The sequence below is a fragment of the Macaca thibetana genome, chromosome 11, assembly GCF_024542745.1.
Source record: "Macaca thibetana thibetana isolate TM-01 chromosome 11, ASM2454274v1, whole genome shotgun sequence".
NCBI lineage: Eukaryota > Metazoa > Chordata > Mammalia > Primates > Cercopithecidae > Macaca > Macaca thibetana.
The window spans coordinates 20,766,738-20,783,199 of record NC_065588.1 but is presented as its reverse complement, the minus strand read 5'-3'; the positions used below and the strand labels follow the sequence as shown (position 1 = coordinate 20,783,199).

Below are 16,462 nucleotides of genomic sequence, written 5' to 3'. Positions count from 1 at the left end.
TGGCCACTAGATGGTGCATGGGGTGGAGAGTGGGAGATGTAAGGATAGACTTCATATTAGCACATGACAATATATGAATTTTTATCCTACTTGTACAAAAAAAAAAATTTTACTGTCATAAAAACATTGTTCTCAGATAATGGCTGAATGACTACAATAAGAAGCATATTGTCAGAATCCTTTTTAAAAAAATTATCCACAGTGTGATAAACTGACTTAGTATTACAGATTATTTAAACTAAAATGAGGCATTTAGCTACTGGTAAGTATTCCTGTTAAAGCAGAACCATAGGGATAAATGTTTCACAAACACATCTCCCTAGGCCTACTTTCTTGATGTGTGATTACAACAAATTAAAAAAAAAGGTTATTTACAATAAATAGTAAAGAAGACAGTTTGCACATTGAGGTCAATGAATTTCAGAATTAAGTGCAAAATGATGCTAATATTGTTTCAAAGAGAAAGTCAAACCATCCTTTCAATCAAACGGATAAGACTGGTGTTAAGTTGCAGATGACCAAAGTAATCATTTGACATTATCATAGTAGCAGATAAAAGACATTAATGGGTCACAGACAATGAGGAAAAGAAATAGAAACTGTGGAATTTTCCTTTTTGCAAAATAATTCATTTTGACTAAACTTTCAAGAGAAATGAATAGCAGCATGTTACTTAAGCAATTCTGGGGAAAGAGAAACTTTATTAAGATAATATGATACTCTTTTTGGAGAAGGAATGCTTACGATTTTAAGATTAGTTATATAAAGTTGCTGGAAATATAAAACAGAGAGGGAAAGACTGAGACTGGAAAAATAAATAAAAGTAAGTTTAAATATATTCTAGTTGATAAGAGTACATGACTACTTAATTCAGGGAGAAAAAAAATGTTTGTCTCTCACCATCTATAAAAAATACCCTCTGGCTATTTTATGATTACTCCTCTGGGTAATGACATTTTAATAAGCATCTTACCAGAAGGTCTGGGGATATACAGGTCACCAAGGTTATGCCTGCAAATGGCAAACAAAATCTTTCCATCTGATGAAGAAATTCTCTAAAACATTTTTTTTAAAAAGAGTATCTTTCTTCTCTTCTCAGTTCTCATTAACCAAGATAGGCACAATGAAGACCCTTAAACTTATTCCTGGCAAACTAAGTGAACTTCCTTGAAAAGAAACACAATCTGTTATAGAAAGCATTTTGAAAATCCTAACTGCTTTGACACTAAGTCATTTTGATCCTTATGGAATAAATTCTCTCTCTCTTTTATTTTTAATAATAAATTTCTACATCACAGCCTTCAACTAACAGTATGTTACACAGTACTTAGCTCCAAGGAAAACAAAACTGCTGCCAAACACAGAATTTAAAAAGTTCACAGGAGAAGCAAAGAAGAAGTCAGTATGGAAACAAAAAGGTTCTATCCAAGCAGAGATATTTTTAACAATAGCATGAGAAATAAAGGTTGCTGAAAATATATTTCTGTAGGTAAAATATTTTGCTTTAATGTTTATATGTTTTTCTCCTGTTGTTTGTTTACATAAAAATTAACGCCTTTTTAGGGGTTTCTTGGGAGAAAAATTCACCACAACTATTACTAAAGGGATGAAAGCTGAAGGAGCACTGTAACTTGATGGGAAATAAAAAAATTATTCTTTGAATGTACCTTAAAGAGGTGAGAAGTTTTAGATACAAAAAAAAAAAAGAGGGTAACGATGGAAAGTAATAGTCACCATAGTTAACTTTGCACTACTCTCAAGGAAACTATTCTTGTACAGCAGCTGAAGATGGCTAAAATATATTTCTGAAGACATATAAAACTAATATACATACAAGGATGTAAAGGTTACCACACAGTCCACTTTTTATTTCATCATTTACTCATCAAGTAAATATGTATTGTATGCCTATTATGTGCAAAGCACTGTTCTAGGCACAAACTGTATGTCATTGAACAAAACAAGACATATCTCTGACTCCTGGCTATTACATTTTAGTGAAGGAAGAAGATAAACACATAAACATAATATACTAGGTGATGATAAAGCTATAAAGAAGCTTAGAATAGAATAAACAAAGGGAGAAGGAGTGGGGGTAATGGATGGTAGGGGCTGGAAGCTGAGGTAAGTTAATATAAGTACAGTAGATCAAAAAAGTCCTTTCTGAAAAAAGTGACATTTTATCAGATAATTGTATGAAGAGCCAGACACATGGGGGAAATGCATGCCAGATAGAGGAAATAGAAGATGAAAAGGCTCTGAGGTAGGAGCAGGAATGGTACCTTAGGAACAGCAAAGCATCTCTATGCTGAAATCTAAAAAGGGTTTGGATCTTTGTGATCATAGCCATATATTTGGTATTTACTATCTTCCTTTAGTACAAACTTGGTCTATAAGTTAATCATTAGCTTCATTAATTCAAAATTACAAGAAAAAATTCTCTAGGGAAATACTAATACACCAGGGATTCTTCTGTCTCCAAACTCTTACTTAATTCCATTCAATACAACAAGAATTTATAGCATCTGCACCACGTGCCACAAACGTATCCTTATATTAGTCATACTACATAACACAGTTTTATTGTCGCTTTACATATGGGTTCCGTTTTTCAAGAGTCACCAAATGCATGAGAGCAGGGGTTGTCTTTTAGAACCACATTTACTCTGATGCATACAGAGTTTTCGATTTGATAAGAAACTAAAAGCTCTTCTTTAACCATGACATGTTTGATTGGATTCTTTCCTTGGCATACTCTTTTCCTTAATTTCTATGCTACCTATATTTGCTCTCTGCAGCATTCCATGGGAGAAGATGAGCCTGAACTGTGTGTTTCCCCTGCCTGTAGGCTCTAGCAGAGGTCAGTGCTCTGGACTGGCAAGATCTCTGATAGTTTAGGCCAGTCTCAGCCATTGTCTAATCATTTTGGGAAATTGTTCTTATTTTTTGGTGTTCCTTTCCTGGGTCTCTTCTTATCAATGGAGTAAGAATGTCAAAATTACCTTGCACTTATCAGAAAAGGAAGAGTGGAAATCTGCATTTGGTCTGGGGCTTAGGCCAAAGAAGCTAACAGAATTCCTGGGATTCCCATATACTGTTTTTCAGCCCTCCAGGCGTCAATACTGGGATTTGGGATCTAGAAAGACCTAATACAGGTGGTACTGAAAAAGATTTACCCATCTGCATAATTTTTTTTTAAATCTCTGCTGGCAGGAACCACCTGCATAACTTAATTTACAAACTAGAAGACCACATCAGCCTCGTGTGGGTAAAACAGATGTGACTAGCAGCCATACTCTCATAAGCAGAACACCTCGATTACAGCTACTTCATCACATCTCCACGTCTCCCCGCTCCTCAAATCAATCCCACTCTACAATGTATTATCAAGTGATGTTGATTTCATTGAAGATTTCATGGGGAGACGCAAGGACATCGTTACATTATACAAAAAACAGCAAGAAGCCATATAAATATCCATTCGATATCTCTTCACCAAACTTTTCATCTTTTTTTTTTTTTTTTAGTTTTTTGTTTGTTTGTTTGTTTTGTTTTTGGCAGACACTACCTCTTGCCCTTCACTCTTGGGATAGGGCAAGAGGATTGTGTCTTTTTCAGCATACTGGTCCCAGCCTTTCCTCCAGGATCTTTCTCAGGATCTAAATCTCTTACTGTTCTCCAAACAATTTAGCTTTCTCCTGTATTCCTCTTAAACCTTCAGACAAATTAGCAGGAACAAAGAGATTCCTTAGAATTCTTAAAATTGACCCTCCTTTTAAAAAGCACTGAGAGCCTTATACATAGCATTGTGACTGAAATTAACAGATACTTTTTCCTTTCACAGTTGCTGATAACTAGCTAAATTCCATCCACTTGGTTGATACTAAATCCCTGATTCTGACTCGTAGCATTTCAATATAGCAGCCAGTGTAAATTTCGTAAGCACTGGGAATGAGAAGGCTTCAGATAGAGACAAATTCAGATATTCTGGAGTTTGAAATTCTAACCTCTCTATTACAATTTCTGTATCTATTTCTGATAACGATGTTCCCATATACTGCTTTAGAATGTTTCCATAATTCTATTTCTGTCCTTGTTATCACAATGATAATAATTACTCTAAACCTATATGCTGCCACTAATCTTACAAAGTTTCCATTATTTTTATTTAATACATTTGGTTTATCTTGAATACTTGAAATTTTTACAACTTTTATTGCTAATTTGCATTTTGGGGACTATTAATAATAATGTAATCATATCAGTCTCATGCTTAAGTTTTCCTATGAGGTATTTTATGAAAAATGGTAATAAAGCAAAATAAGCTTGTGAAATTCTGCAAAATATCATCCCTCCTTGGATAGTCCCAGTACCTGTTAGCATGTTACAGCCTGAGGAAGTTTTAAAGGAACTCAGCTGAAATATTTCTAGAAGTATGTGATTATAGAACCTTTTTTGTTTCAAGAGAGATTTACAGGTTTCCATGGAACACAAACACGTTTTAAGAAATATTTCTTACAGTTTTATAATTTTTAATACATAATTTCATCACCAAGAAACCATAGAGGCATATGCTTCATATTTTATGGATATGGAAATGAATTAAGAGAGGAGAAATGTAACATAACCCAGCCAGTGGTTAAATACGGATTAAAATATAGGTTGGCTGGCTACAAATCATAAACTTTTTTATTCCTGCTGTGCTACTTACAACAATAAATAATTACTGAGTCCAAACTAAGTATCAGGTCCTTGGTACTGAAGTATATTCGTAAGGAAAAAGAAAAAGACTTCAGATTTGATTTGTCTTCAAGGAACTCATGGTTATAGTTAATATGATGGGTTTATTTCTCCAAAATCTATTTTCTACCCTCTAATCTCCACCTTGTTTAAAACAGTGAAATAAGAGAAAAATGTAATGTCTCTGAAAATCTTCGTAAGTACTATAAATTAATCATATTTTTTAAATGTTGGCTAAATAATTACCTCAAAATATAAATTATATATCAGATGTTTAGTTATACTAAATTCTCTATTAGCAAATCTCAATACAAATTTTTCATTTATGTATTCACCCACCCACTCATTCATGTGTGCATTCTTTCAATATTTATTAGGGAAATATATATATGCACATATAAAATATATATTTAAATATATATTATGTATAATATTTTATATTTATATATCTTATACTCAGCATAAAAAATACTGAAATTGCCAACCCAAAGGCACCACAGGAGTCTTGAAGTACCTTATGAATAATTAAAAAGTGTAGGCTACATGTTATGCATGTTAGCTCTGGAGTCAACTGGTTCAAATCCCACTTGACTTTATATTCAGTCTTACTAGATACTTGATCTTGACAAGTTATTTAATGTCTTTGTGCCTCAATTTCATGTCTCCATAACTTAGCTAATAATAGCATCCAATTTGTATGGTTTTGTAAGCATTAAATGAATCATTAGATTTAAAAAGCCTTAGTACAGTACCTGGTACATAGTAAGGGCTTATTAAATGGGAGCTATTGTTGTTATCACTATTAATAATTATATAATCAAACTTAGGCATTGTTGCAAACTAATTCATTGAGAAAAGTAAAATGCACATGACATACATTATTACTTTCTATTAACCAACAATAGGAAAAACCCATTCCTTGGCCACACCAAAACACAATTTACAGAATTTGATCAATCTGTAATTAAGACTTCATGCAACATTACTCAGAGGAACATGTAACGCATGTGAATGACCATGGAATCTACTGAATTCACGGTTTTCTGCATAACAGTTGAAAAATCTAAATTTTAATATTAATGGGTCCCCTTGGCTATGAGAGGCCTGGGATAGCTTAATCTTCCTCAAGTGTAAAGAGTAGCAAAAGGCTCCAAAAGGCCTTTGTTTTATTTCTTTTGGGCCAGACAGGCCCAAATAGCAAACGTTTGAAAAGAGCAGCTAGTGAAAAGCTGCAAGAGAGTCTGTTCAATATGGAAAGGACTTGCACTTTCAGGTGCATTATTATTTGTTAGTTGGAAACACAATCAAATTTCCAATGCAACTGATAGTTAGGCCTGTTAAAAAAAAAGAAGCAAATCAAACCAAATAAACTTACTCCAAAAATTCCATGCAAATATTTCTAAAATAACCACAATAAAACAGATTTTAGGTTCTAAGTAGACAAAACAAAATGCAATTTTCTCATGAAATATTTAAACAAGGCATTATGACTTTATTTACTATATGAACTTAACTTCAGGTGAAACCCAAACCCCTAAGCACCAATGAATGTGACTATAAATCTGTATTGTACAGTTTGTCAAACCACCTCTTGCATTATTTATGTCAATTTGAGTAAATGAGTAGGAAATAAAAAAATAAAATAAAGGCCTCATTTATTATTTCTAGCTCTTCACCTGTTGTTTTATGACTGGATCACGCTAGTATCTCTGTTTCTCTATATATTTAGGTTTCATTTATACCATGACTCATGAAAAGGCAAATTCAAGGCTATTTTCTACAGAAAATTACTAAAACCCAACAAACCCACTGGCACAACTTCAGGAGACTAATCTATAAAATTGATCTCTTTTCTTAGAAAAAATTGGAAATCCTAGGGAAAATAATAAAATCCAGACATAGCCTCAGCTGTGGCAAAAGCTTTAACTCGACAATATTTATGAGTTCTTGCATTTGGATAGATTTAAGGGTTTTTATTTTTATCAAACATTGTGATGTATTGCATTTAAACAACATACAATTTCTTAGACTGCAGTGTTAAAATTACATGCTGAAAAACAAAGATTGCTTTGATATCCAAATGGTTTATATTTATGGGCCCAAAACATATAAGTCCAAGAAAATTAAAAGTGTATGTGTGTGTGTGTGTGTGTGTATGCTGTTATATATACCAAAAAACTAACTCAGAGGAAAATTCTCTACTTAAGCTATCTTTTTCAGAAATGGTCTTTAAAATTTATAAATAGGTAAATTTAAAAAATATATCTCACTAATTGGTGTGACTTAAAACATTGAATTCATTTTAAGTCTTATAAATGAGAAAAATACTGAATTGGTTTTTATACAATTTTAATGTGAAAGTTACCTTTTTCCAAAAAGCCTTTTGCAAAACTTTTAAAGTCTTATTTCATTCAATGCATTTTTCATAAGTACCAAAAAATCTTCAGCAAAAAGACAAAATTCCAAACATTTTCCCTGCTACTTACTTCTTACTCCGCAATCAGCTTGACTTTGGGAGGTTGTTGAGAAAAGCACAGATGGACTACAATATATACTAGTCCCATTACATGACCCTTGGGTTTCTTATTTGTCCTCTAAAGCTGATTTGCGCCAAAAATTACTTTAGTTCCACTTTCAATTAGATTTTAATAAGACATGTGCATTTTGTGTTCAAGTTCTTAAATGCTGAAGAAATTTATTATAAGACTTGAAGATATTCTTTTGACCAAGTTTACAGTACATCTCTGCCCCTAAATTTGACCTTCCTCCTCAATTCTTCATCGGTCCATGACCCATCTGATACGTTGAAAGTAATTTCAGAGGTTTGTTTACAATAAAACCAATGCTTTTTTTTTTTTTTTTGGAGAAAAAAAGTTTTATTGCAAATGGATTCCTCTTAGTGATATATTATGCAGACCTCTATTTAGGGATAAAAGAAAATAAAGTGGAAGAGATGATGTGGCAAGGAAAAAGGAAGAAGTAGAAAAAAAGAAGAGTAAAGTATGACCTAAAACTGTAATTAACTGAGGTAGTTAGAATTGCAGGTGCAGGAAGAATTAACCAGGTACTTCTCTGTTTCTTCCTACCACTAGTACAAGAACTGAGAGACTTGCTCATACTTTTTTTCTATTTCAAGCAAATACAATGTACTGTACCCTTGATTAAAGTCAAAAAATAAATAAATAGAGGGGTAAGTACGGTGGCTCATGCCTGTAATCCCAGCACTTTGAAAGACTGAGGTAAGAGGATCAGTTGAGGAGGTCAGGAGTTGGAGACAAGCCTGGGCAACATAGTGAGACCTCAGTCTCTACAAAAACATATTTTAAAAATTAGCCAGGTGTGGTGTTGTGCACCTGGTAGTCCTAGCTATTCTGGATGCTGAGCAAGAGGATTGCTTGAGCCCAGGAGTTCGAGGCTATAGTGTGCTATGATTGCGCTACTGCACTCCAGCCTGGACAATAGAGGGAGACCCCCCTGTCTCTTAAAAAAAAAAGAAAGTTACCAATGTCCTTTTCAATTTGAATCAATAATATACCGTTAATAGGATACTTGGTTTTTTGATTATATATTGAAATGGAAAACTCTAGCTTATTTTAGGAGTGAGAGGGTCTTAAAGAAATATATGATTTAAAATATATTAAACACATTCTCTTTGCTTTATTCATAATTTGGAGTATTAAATGTTTTACTGTAAAACATGTTTCACCATTGACTGCATCCCTGAAGAATGGGACATGGCAAACAAAATATCTGCACATTATCACCATGTTTTAGCCAAAGTTTTCCTAATGAAATTACCACAGAAAAATTCGTTAGTTTCGTATTATTTGTGAAGATATTTAAGAATTAGAATTAAGAATCACAATTAGAATTAGAATTCTTAAATTTCTCCACAAATATGAACAGAAATACATTCAAACATGATGAGAAAGTCACATTTGAAAACTGAAAGCTATCGTCACTTTACACGAGTAATAGGGTGATTTTCCTGTTAGCCTCAATTTACACTTTTGTAGAAGTGGTCATGAAGGAATGACTATTCCTGTGCTGTTTCTGGTTGCAGGGTGTGCCCCATATGCCCAAGATAATATCCTCAGACGACGGCAAATCCAACTTTTCAGAATCAATAAATTATGCAAAGTATAATCACAACTTTAAGAGCATAGCTAAACTGGCTTCCCAGCTTGAGTTTGCAACGCGTTTCCTCTATCAAGCTATTGTTATTCTAACTAAATTTTTTAAGCAATTCCATATTTCAGCATTTATTAGAACCAGAAACTGATCCTTTATAATAATCCAGTTCATAATGTAATATACAAAGACAATTTTTACTTTGAAAGAGAAAGATGGTCAGTGGAGGCTCTGAGAAACTGTGTTATGTATTCAATTCATAAGAGTCACTAACAGACAATGTGGTTAAAAATTGAATCCATAAAATTGGCAGATATCTTCTTTCCAGGCTTTTACTTGCTGTTTAAACAATCTGGTCCTGTTATACAATTTACTTCTATAGTTTACAACATTGCACAGTGGTTAAGGGTGGACACTGGAGCTGAATTTCTTATAATCAAATCCCAATTTCATTCTTACCAGCTCTGTGAATCTGGATAAATTATTTTGTAATTTCTAGGTTAAGTTTCCTCATTTGCAAAATGGAAATAATAAGACTATCTACTTCCCGTAATTTTTGTGAGGCCCAGATGAGATAATCAATGTAACACCTTTCAATGGCTTCTCATTTGCTTTAGAATTAAATTTGATTTCACCGATATAACCTAAAGATTTGGATGCTATTCATCTTGCCTAGAATACATTTTCCCATTTTCTTAGCATTGTCAGCTCATTTTCATTCTTCGGGTGTCACTTCAAATAACACTTCCTCAAGGACACTTTCTGTGACTGATCATCCATCCATCCATCTATCCATTCATCCAACACAAACAAATATTTACTGAGCACCTGCCCTGCACCAGGCATGGTATTAGGTGCTGGGTTTTTATCAAGTGAACAAAAGTGGCCAGTCTTACCCTCATCTTCTCTTGTCATTCTTCAGCATATGACCATGTGTGTTTTCTGCATTTATTGCAATCTGAAATAACCTTGTGTAATTATTTCATTGTAGTTCGAGCAATCTTCGTCCAAAAATCCAAAATGCTCCAAAATCTGAAAGTTTTTTTTTTTTGGCCACAGAATGCCCATATGGGTGGCTGAGAGAGTGGCATCTTTGCTTTCTGATGATTCAATGTACACAAACTTTGTTTTATAAAGAAAATCAAAATAATGTATAAAATTACCTTTAGGCTATGTGTATAAGGTAGACATAAAACAAATAAATTTTGTGTTTTATATGTGGATCCCATCCCCAAGATATCTCATTATGTATATGCAAATATTTGAAAATCTGAAAAATTCCAAACTCCAAACACATTTGGTCTCAAGCATTTTAGGTAAGGGATACTCAACTGGTACTTGCTTTTGTCTACCTTCTATTTTAGAAAGTAAGTTTCAGGAGAGCAGAAACCTTATGGATCTTATTTGCTATGTGGAATATAATTGGCACGTGTTAAGGGATTCAATACATGCTTTTTAAAAAGAATAACTGGGCCGGGCGCGGTGGCTCAAGCCTGTAATCCCAGCACTTTGGGAGGCCGAGGCGGGCAGATCACGAGGTCAGGAGATCGAGACCATCCTGGCTAACACGGTGAAACCCCGTCTCTACTAAAAAAAATACAAAAAACTAGCCGGGCGAGGTGGCGGGCGCCTGTAGTCCCAGCTACTCGGGAGGCTGAGGCAGGAGAATGGCGTGAACCCGGGAGGCGGAGCTTGCAGTGAGCCGAGATCCGGCCACTGCACTCCAGCCTGGGCGGCAGAGCGAGACTCTGTCTCAAAAAAAGAATAACTGATTGGTTTTGTCCAGGAAAAAAATTAGTAAGGCTAGGTGCGGTGGTTCACACCTGTAATCTCAACATTTTGGGAAGCCAAATCCAGAGGATCACTTGAGCCCAGGAGTTCGAGACCAGCCTCGACAATGTAGTGGGATCTCATGTTTACAAAAAATTTTAAAAATTAGCCAGGCATGGTGGCATATACCTATAGTCCCAGCTACTTGGGAGGCTGAGGCAGGAGGATTGCTTGAACCCAGGTAGTTTATGCTACAATAAGGAGTTGATTTTAAAAATTCTACTGTTGAATGCACAAGTAGTAAAGAATTTTTAGCTCTCACTCTAACTCAGAATCTTCTGTCATCCTATGCCTTGTGTGATAAAAATGTTAGTTGTCCATCCTATATACATTGTATTCTTCCTTATTCACAGAACCCCAGTTCTCATAGAGACGGCAATGGGTCCAGCTAGGAAACTATTTCCTCCAACCTTAACTCCCTTCCAGATCAGGAGATCATGGAACACAGTCCTGGCTAATGAGATACGGGCAGAAGTCGCTGTGTGAAGCTTCTAAGGAAAGTCTTTAAAAAGGGAAAAACTTGCCTAGCTTGTCTCTTTTGCCTTTCTGCCTTCCTATTTTCCCTGTCCAGAAGCAGTATAGGATTCTGGAGATGAAGCAATGATCATCTGACACAAAGCGACCATGAGGAAAAGATAATTCCCTCTGCCTCAACATCCTGAAGCCATAAAAATGTCATCATTAAGCTCTTTTGGAGCAGACATATAAAAATCTAAACACACACACACACAGAGTGTGAATTTTTATGGAATAGTAGCAATAATGGTAGGTAGCAAATACATACGGGAAAAGGCCTTGGAAATTGAAAAGAAACAGACCTACACATTTTAGTTGACTTTGAATTTTCTCTGAAGTAAAAGCATATATTTCTAACTATCTGATTGGTAGAGAAGACAAATTTCTATTGTGAGTTTGATTCCTACTATGTATGTAACACATCAAATTCAATCTCCTGAGTTAAACAAACATGGTAGAAATAACTTGTGGATGTCTCAGTCTCTTTTGTTGCCATATACCTGACTATAGAATTTTTAAAAGACTCTCCCAACTTTTTTTTTTTTTAATAAAGAACAAAAGCACATAGTCCTACAAGGCAGGTAAAACTAGTTTAGAGAATAGATTAAAACAATATTTCTGAAGTATATATTATAGAATGTGGGTTTAATAGCCGTTTCAGGGAAAAAGATTAAAACAGCTTTTGGAAATGCTGGGCTAGACATGTTATTTTTATTATAGAATATCATGTGACTTTTAATATTGTGTGCTCAGAGTAAGAAATAAAGCAAACAACACCTCTCAATCTACCTTAGTCGTGGAGCATTTTGTATATCACAGAGCATGGTTTGGAAAACACTAAAATGAAGAATTTTATTGTTCAAAATTTTATAGCTGTAATTAAAAAACTAATAACTTCAGAAAATAATACAAAAATAAATAATAGATGCATTATGAAAATAAATATCAATCTTAAAATCCAGCCTTTAGAATAATTTGTCATCAGATTTTGTTTTAAAAATAAGCACACACAACAATGGCATTAAGAAAGTGAAAAGACAATACAGGGACTGAGAGAAAATATTTTCAAACCATAAATCTGATATGAGACTTATACCAGAATACTTGTATATAAAATACAGAAGTCTTAAACTTCAATAATGAAAATAATCTAATTAAAAAATGGGCACAGGATTAAATAGACATTTCTCCAAAGAAGATATACAAATGGCCATCAAGTACATGAGAAGATGCTCAACATTAGCTATTGTGGACATGCAAACCAAGATCACAGTGAGATACCACCTTATACCCATTAGTATGGGTATAATAACATTTTTTAAAACACACACATAGAAAATAACAAGTGTTGTTGAGGATGTGGAGAAATGAAGACCTTTATAATTTGCTAGTGGAAATGCAAAGTGATGCAGTCACTTTGGAAAACCATTTGACAGTTTCTCAAACTTTTAAACATGGATTTGCCACATGATCCAGCAATTTCACTTCCAGTTGTATGCTCAAGAGAAATGAAAACAAATATCCACACAAAAATTTGAAGACAAATGTTCATAGCAGCATTATTGATAATAGCCAAAAGGCAAAAACAACTAAAATGTCTATTAACTAATCAATGGATAAACAAAAATGGTATATCCATACAATGGAATATTTTCTGGCAACAAAAAGGAATTAAGTAGTACTGATATACGCTACACCATGGATAAACCTTCAAAACATTATGCTAAGTGAAAGACGGCAATTACAAAAGACTGCAAACATTTTCATTACTTTTATAAGAAAAGTCTAGAATAGGCAAATCTATAAAGATAGAAAATAGATTGGTCATTGATAAGCCTGGAAGCAGTAGAGAGTCAGGTGAGAATGAGAAGCGGTTGTTAACAGGCATAGGTTTTTTAGGGGGCATGATGAAAATGTTCTGGATTAGTGGTGATAGCTCTAAAGCTTTGTGAATATACTAAAAAACAATGAATTGCATACTTTAAGTGGATAAATCACATGGTATGTGAATCATATTTCAATAATACCTCTATGCACATGCGCGCACGTGCGCACACACACACACACACACACACACACCCCTCACGGTAAAGGATCTCCTTGAGGAAAACCTGATAAGCATCAGTCTTGTTATCCCTATTTAAATTTGAGAAGCATGTTAAAAATATTGAGGAACAGAGTAGGGAATTATAACTAACTTCTTTATGTGTAAGATATTTTGGCTGTATTAAACAATACATAAAAGCATGGCTTATTTCTAATAGAAGTGATAAGTATATGTATGATGATCATTATTCCTATTCGTAGTGACTTTGGAATTATTTAGGAATCTTTCCACTTACATTAGTTCCACCTGCAGAGTCTGAACCAAATGGATATTTTGTAAGTACACTGTTTTTATTTCAAAATTGGCTCCAGGCATAATACTCCACTGAAGAGATACAATATCTAACATTTTTGGATTTGTTATTTTAAACTATAGTTCATCTAGTAGCTTTCATTTTCTTTTTTTTTTTCTGTGTGTAAATCCCCTCTTAAAATACTTGAGCAGAGATTTCAGCATTAATATGTATAAAACATATTTCATTAATCAAATAATTCTCCAAATAATTAATGTTTTGACCAATATGTGACCCTTTACATATATTAATAATCACATAATCCAATATTATATGCTGAGAGCTGTTGGATGCTGCCTGTACAACAAAGACAGAATTCTGGCCATCTCATTTTAATAGGGAAGAAAAATATGTAAGCATATTAAAACAAAACATAAGCACACAAAACATTTGTTTTGTTTATTAGTGGTTGAGTCCTAACTGTGTACCAGGCCATAAGTATTGTTTATGCATTATTTTAAAAATCCACAAAATAACCTTCTGGAGCAGTGTTATTTCCCTTCTCTCATAAATGATAGAACTGGGACATACACAGAGCTTTTGCTCTGTGGAATCCTCTGAGGGTCCCACAGACAGAATGCAAACAGCACAGAAGGTCTGCCTTTGAAACACTAGCTCTTCCTCTCTCCATTTTATTCCTCCACATACGAATGGGTAGGTGCTATAATTCACAAATATGGAAACAATGAAGTCTTGCCTAAAAGGCTGGGGCATCAATGAAAACTGAGCTAAGGAAAGCATGTAATGTTTGAGTTAGGTTTTAAGGTATGTAGAGGAGATTACCAGGGATGAGGAGAAATCCTAGGTAGATTGGGGGGTCAAGACATATGGAACCTTATACATGGAGTTTAAGAGTTCAGGGTATACTTTAAAGGCAAGAGAAGACATCAGACACTTCAAACTATGAATTCTATGAACAATATATAAGAAATATTGTCTGTATTTCAAAAAGAAGAGTCTATCAACATAATAGCAGATTATTTATGTAATGGGAGAACTTGTGGGAAGAAAACTGATGGCAAAATTACTTCGAAGACCTCTGCTAAATGTAGAGTTAAATACCAGTTTTTATTAAAGTTCATACCTATTCTCTTTTTATTCCCACAGAGAAAGACCTAGTCAATTCATGATACATTTCAATTGCAATACAAACATTTCACCCTTTCACATTTAATTATTAAGCCATAAAATATTCATGATATCATCTTTATTTTTGCATGAGGATGCAACTGCGTCAACAGGTATAATTAACCTCCCCAAAAAGCAAAGCCTAATAAATTAGAAAATCCATCAAAAGGAGATAGAGGACAGACATTTCAAAGGGGGAAAAATATGATTCCTTTAAACAGGTAATTTACATCCCAATTGCAGGCTGAGCCCCCCTTAGCAGTGCCAGAAAATGTGTCCAAAGGTCTAGAGTGGTTGCCAAGCACTGAGATTTCAATATTTTGAATTACACAGATTAGTGTGAAGGTTTGTCTCACTCAGGACATTGCACTTAAAGTATAAATGTGAATATGGATGAGAAGATAAAAACACTTATTTCATGACATACATCCTTTTAAGGGAGATCAATATATTGCTTTGCCTTTGGGGTCACTGTGACCCATTAGAGGTAGATCATAATCACCTCGCCTATTGGAGTGGATCAAAATAGAGGAAGTAGAAAAAGCAAAGGTTGAAGGCCTTCAGAAAGTCATGGATACTCATGCTCTGACAAGCAAATCCATATTGCGTATATTAACTAATTCAATAATCAAATTGGGTACCTACAACCTGCCAGGCACAGGTTATGTAAGAGATAAAAAGCTGAATGAGTCTCCACCTCGGAGGAACTCTCATTCTCTAGAGGAAAACAAAACACGTAAATAATTAAATATAATATCATAACCCTGAAAGTTTCTGTTTCTCAGTGCCAGGAAAGGATGCATAATGTGTGACTGTGAAGGTTGAAGAGGGTTTTGTCAGGAAGAAATAAAGTAGGTCGGGTGGCGGAGGCTGAAGGATCATGCCAGGTATATGGAACACCCCTAGCAAATGCTAAGAATGTGAAGGTACACAGATGATTTGCTCAAAAATAAGACGAGTGCACGGATGATCTTTACTTAAGATGCATTAAAAATAAATAAATAAATAGATAGATAAATAAAAACGGTGGCAAAATCTGAGTGTAATTTTGAAAGGCAGGCTAAGAATTTAGTAAATGCAGACTATTGGTTTAAAATAGTCACTACTTTGTTCAGATTTATTCTTTAGAAAGATACAGTGTAAGAAAGTGGGTATCACAGATTGCAGTCAAGTGAAGGGAGGTGACTCCAAGTAGAAAGACCTGTTATGAAACAGTTGTAAAATCCAGGCAAGAGATAAGGAGGTCTTGAGTCAAGGAAGAGACAACAGGAATGGAGGAGATGGGGGAGATGGACAGCCATTTCTGAGGTGGAATTTTATTTACTTAAAGAAGTTGATAAGGGAAGCCATGAAAAAAGGAAAATACTACTCACAATTTGTGTAGTTTTCTATAAATAACTGTCTTGAAAAAAAAATGCAGACTCCTTGATGGCAGGCCTAGCTTCCAATCACTTAGCCTAGCACTGTGCCTGGCACCTGCAAGTTAGTTAACTAATTAATTACATAAATGCTAAAATGTCGAGTAGTATAGTTGAAGTTCCAAATTAGTGTTACTACCATAATTGTATTATGTTTGAAAGTTATCTCAAGATAGCATGGGACACTTAATATGTTCTTGTTGACTGTGTTGACTAACTTTCAATAAAGAGAAACTAATCACAAAAACCTGACATAAATGTATCTATTCAACCCAAATGTTATTTCTCATGTCAGTATTG

At 34.3% G+C, this 16,462-nt stretch overlaps 1 protein-coding gene across 2 annotated transcripts in view; it reads right to left on the bottom strand.

Moving 5' to 3' along the window:
* PDE3A (phosphodiesterase 3A) overlaps window positions 1-16,462 on the bottom strand; it is a 314,907-nt gene that overhangs the window by 132,632 nt on the left and 165,813 nt on the right. The gene's annotated exons all lie outside the window — the stretch shown is intronic.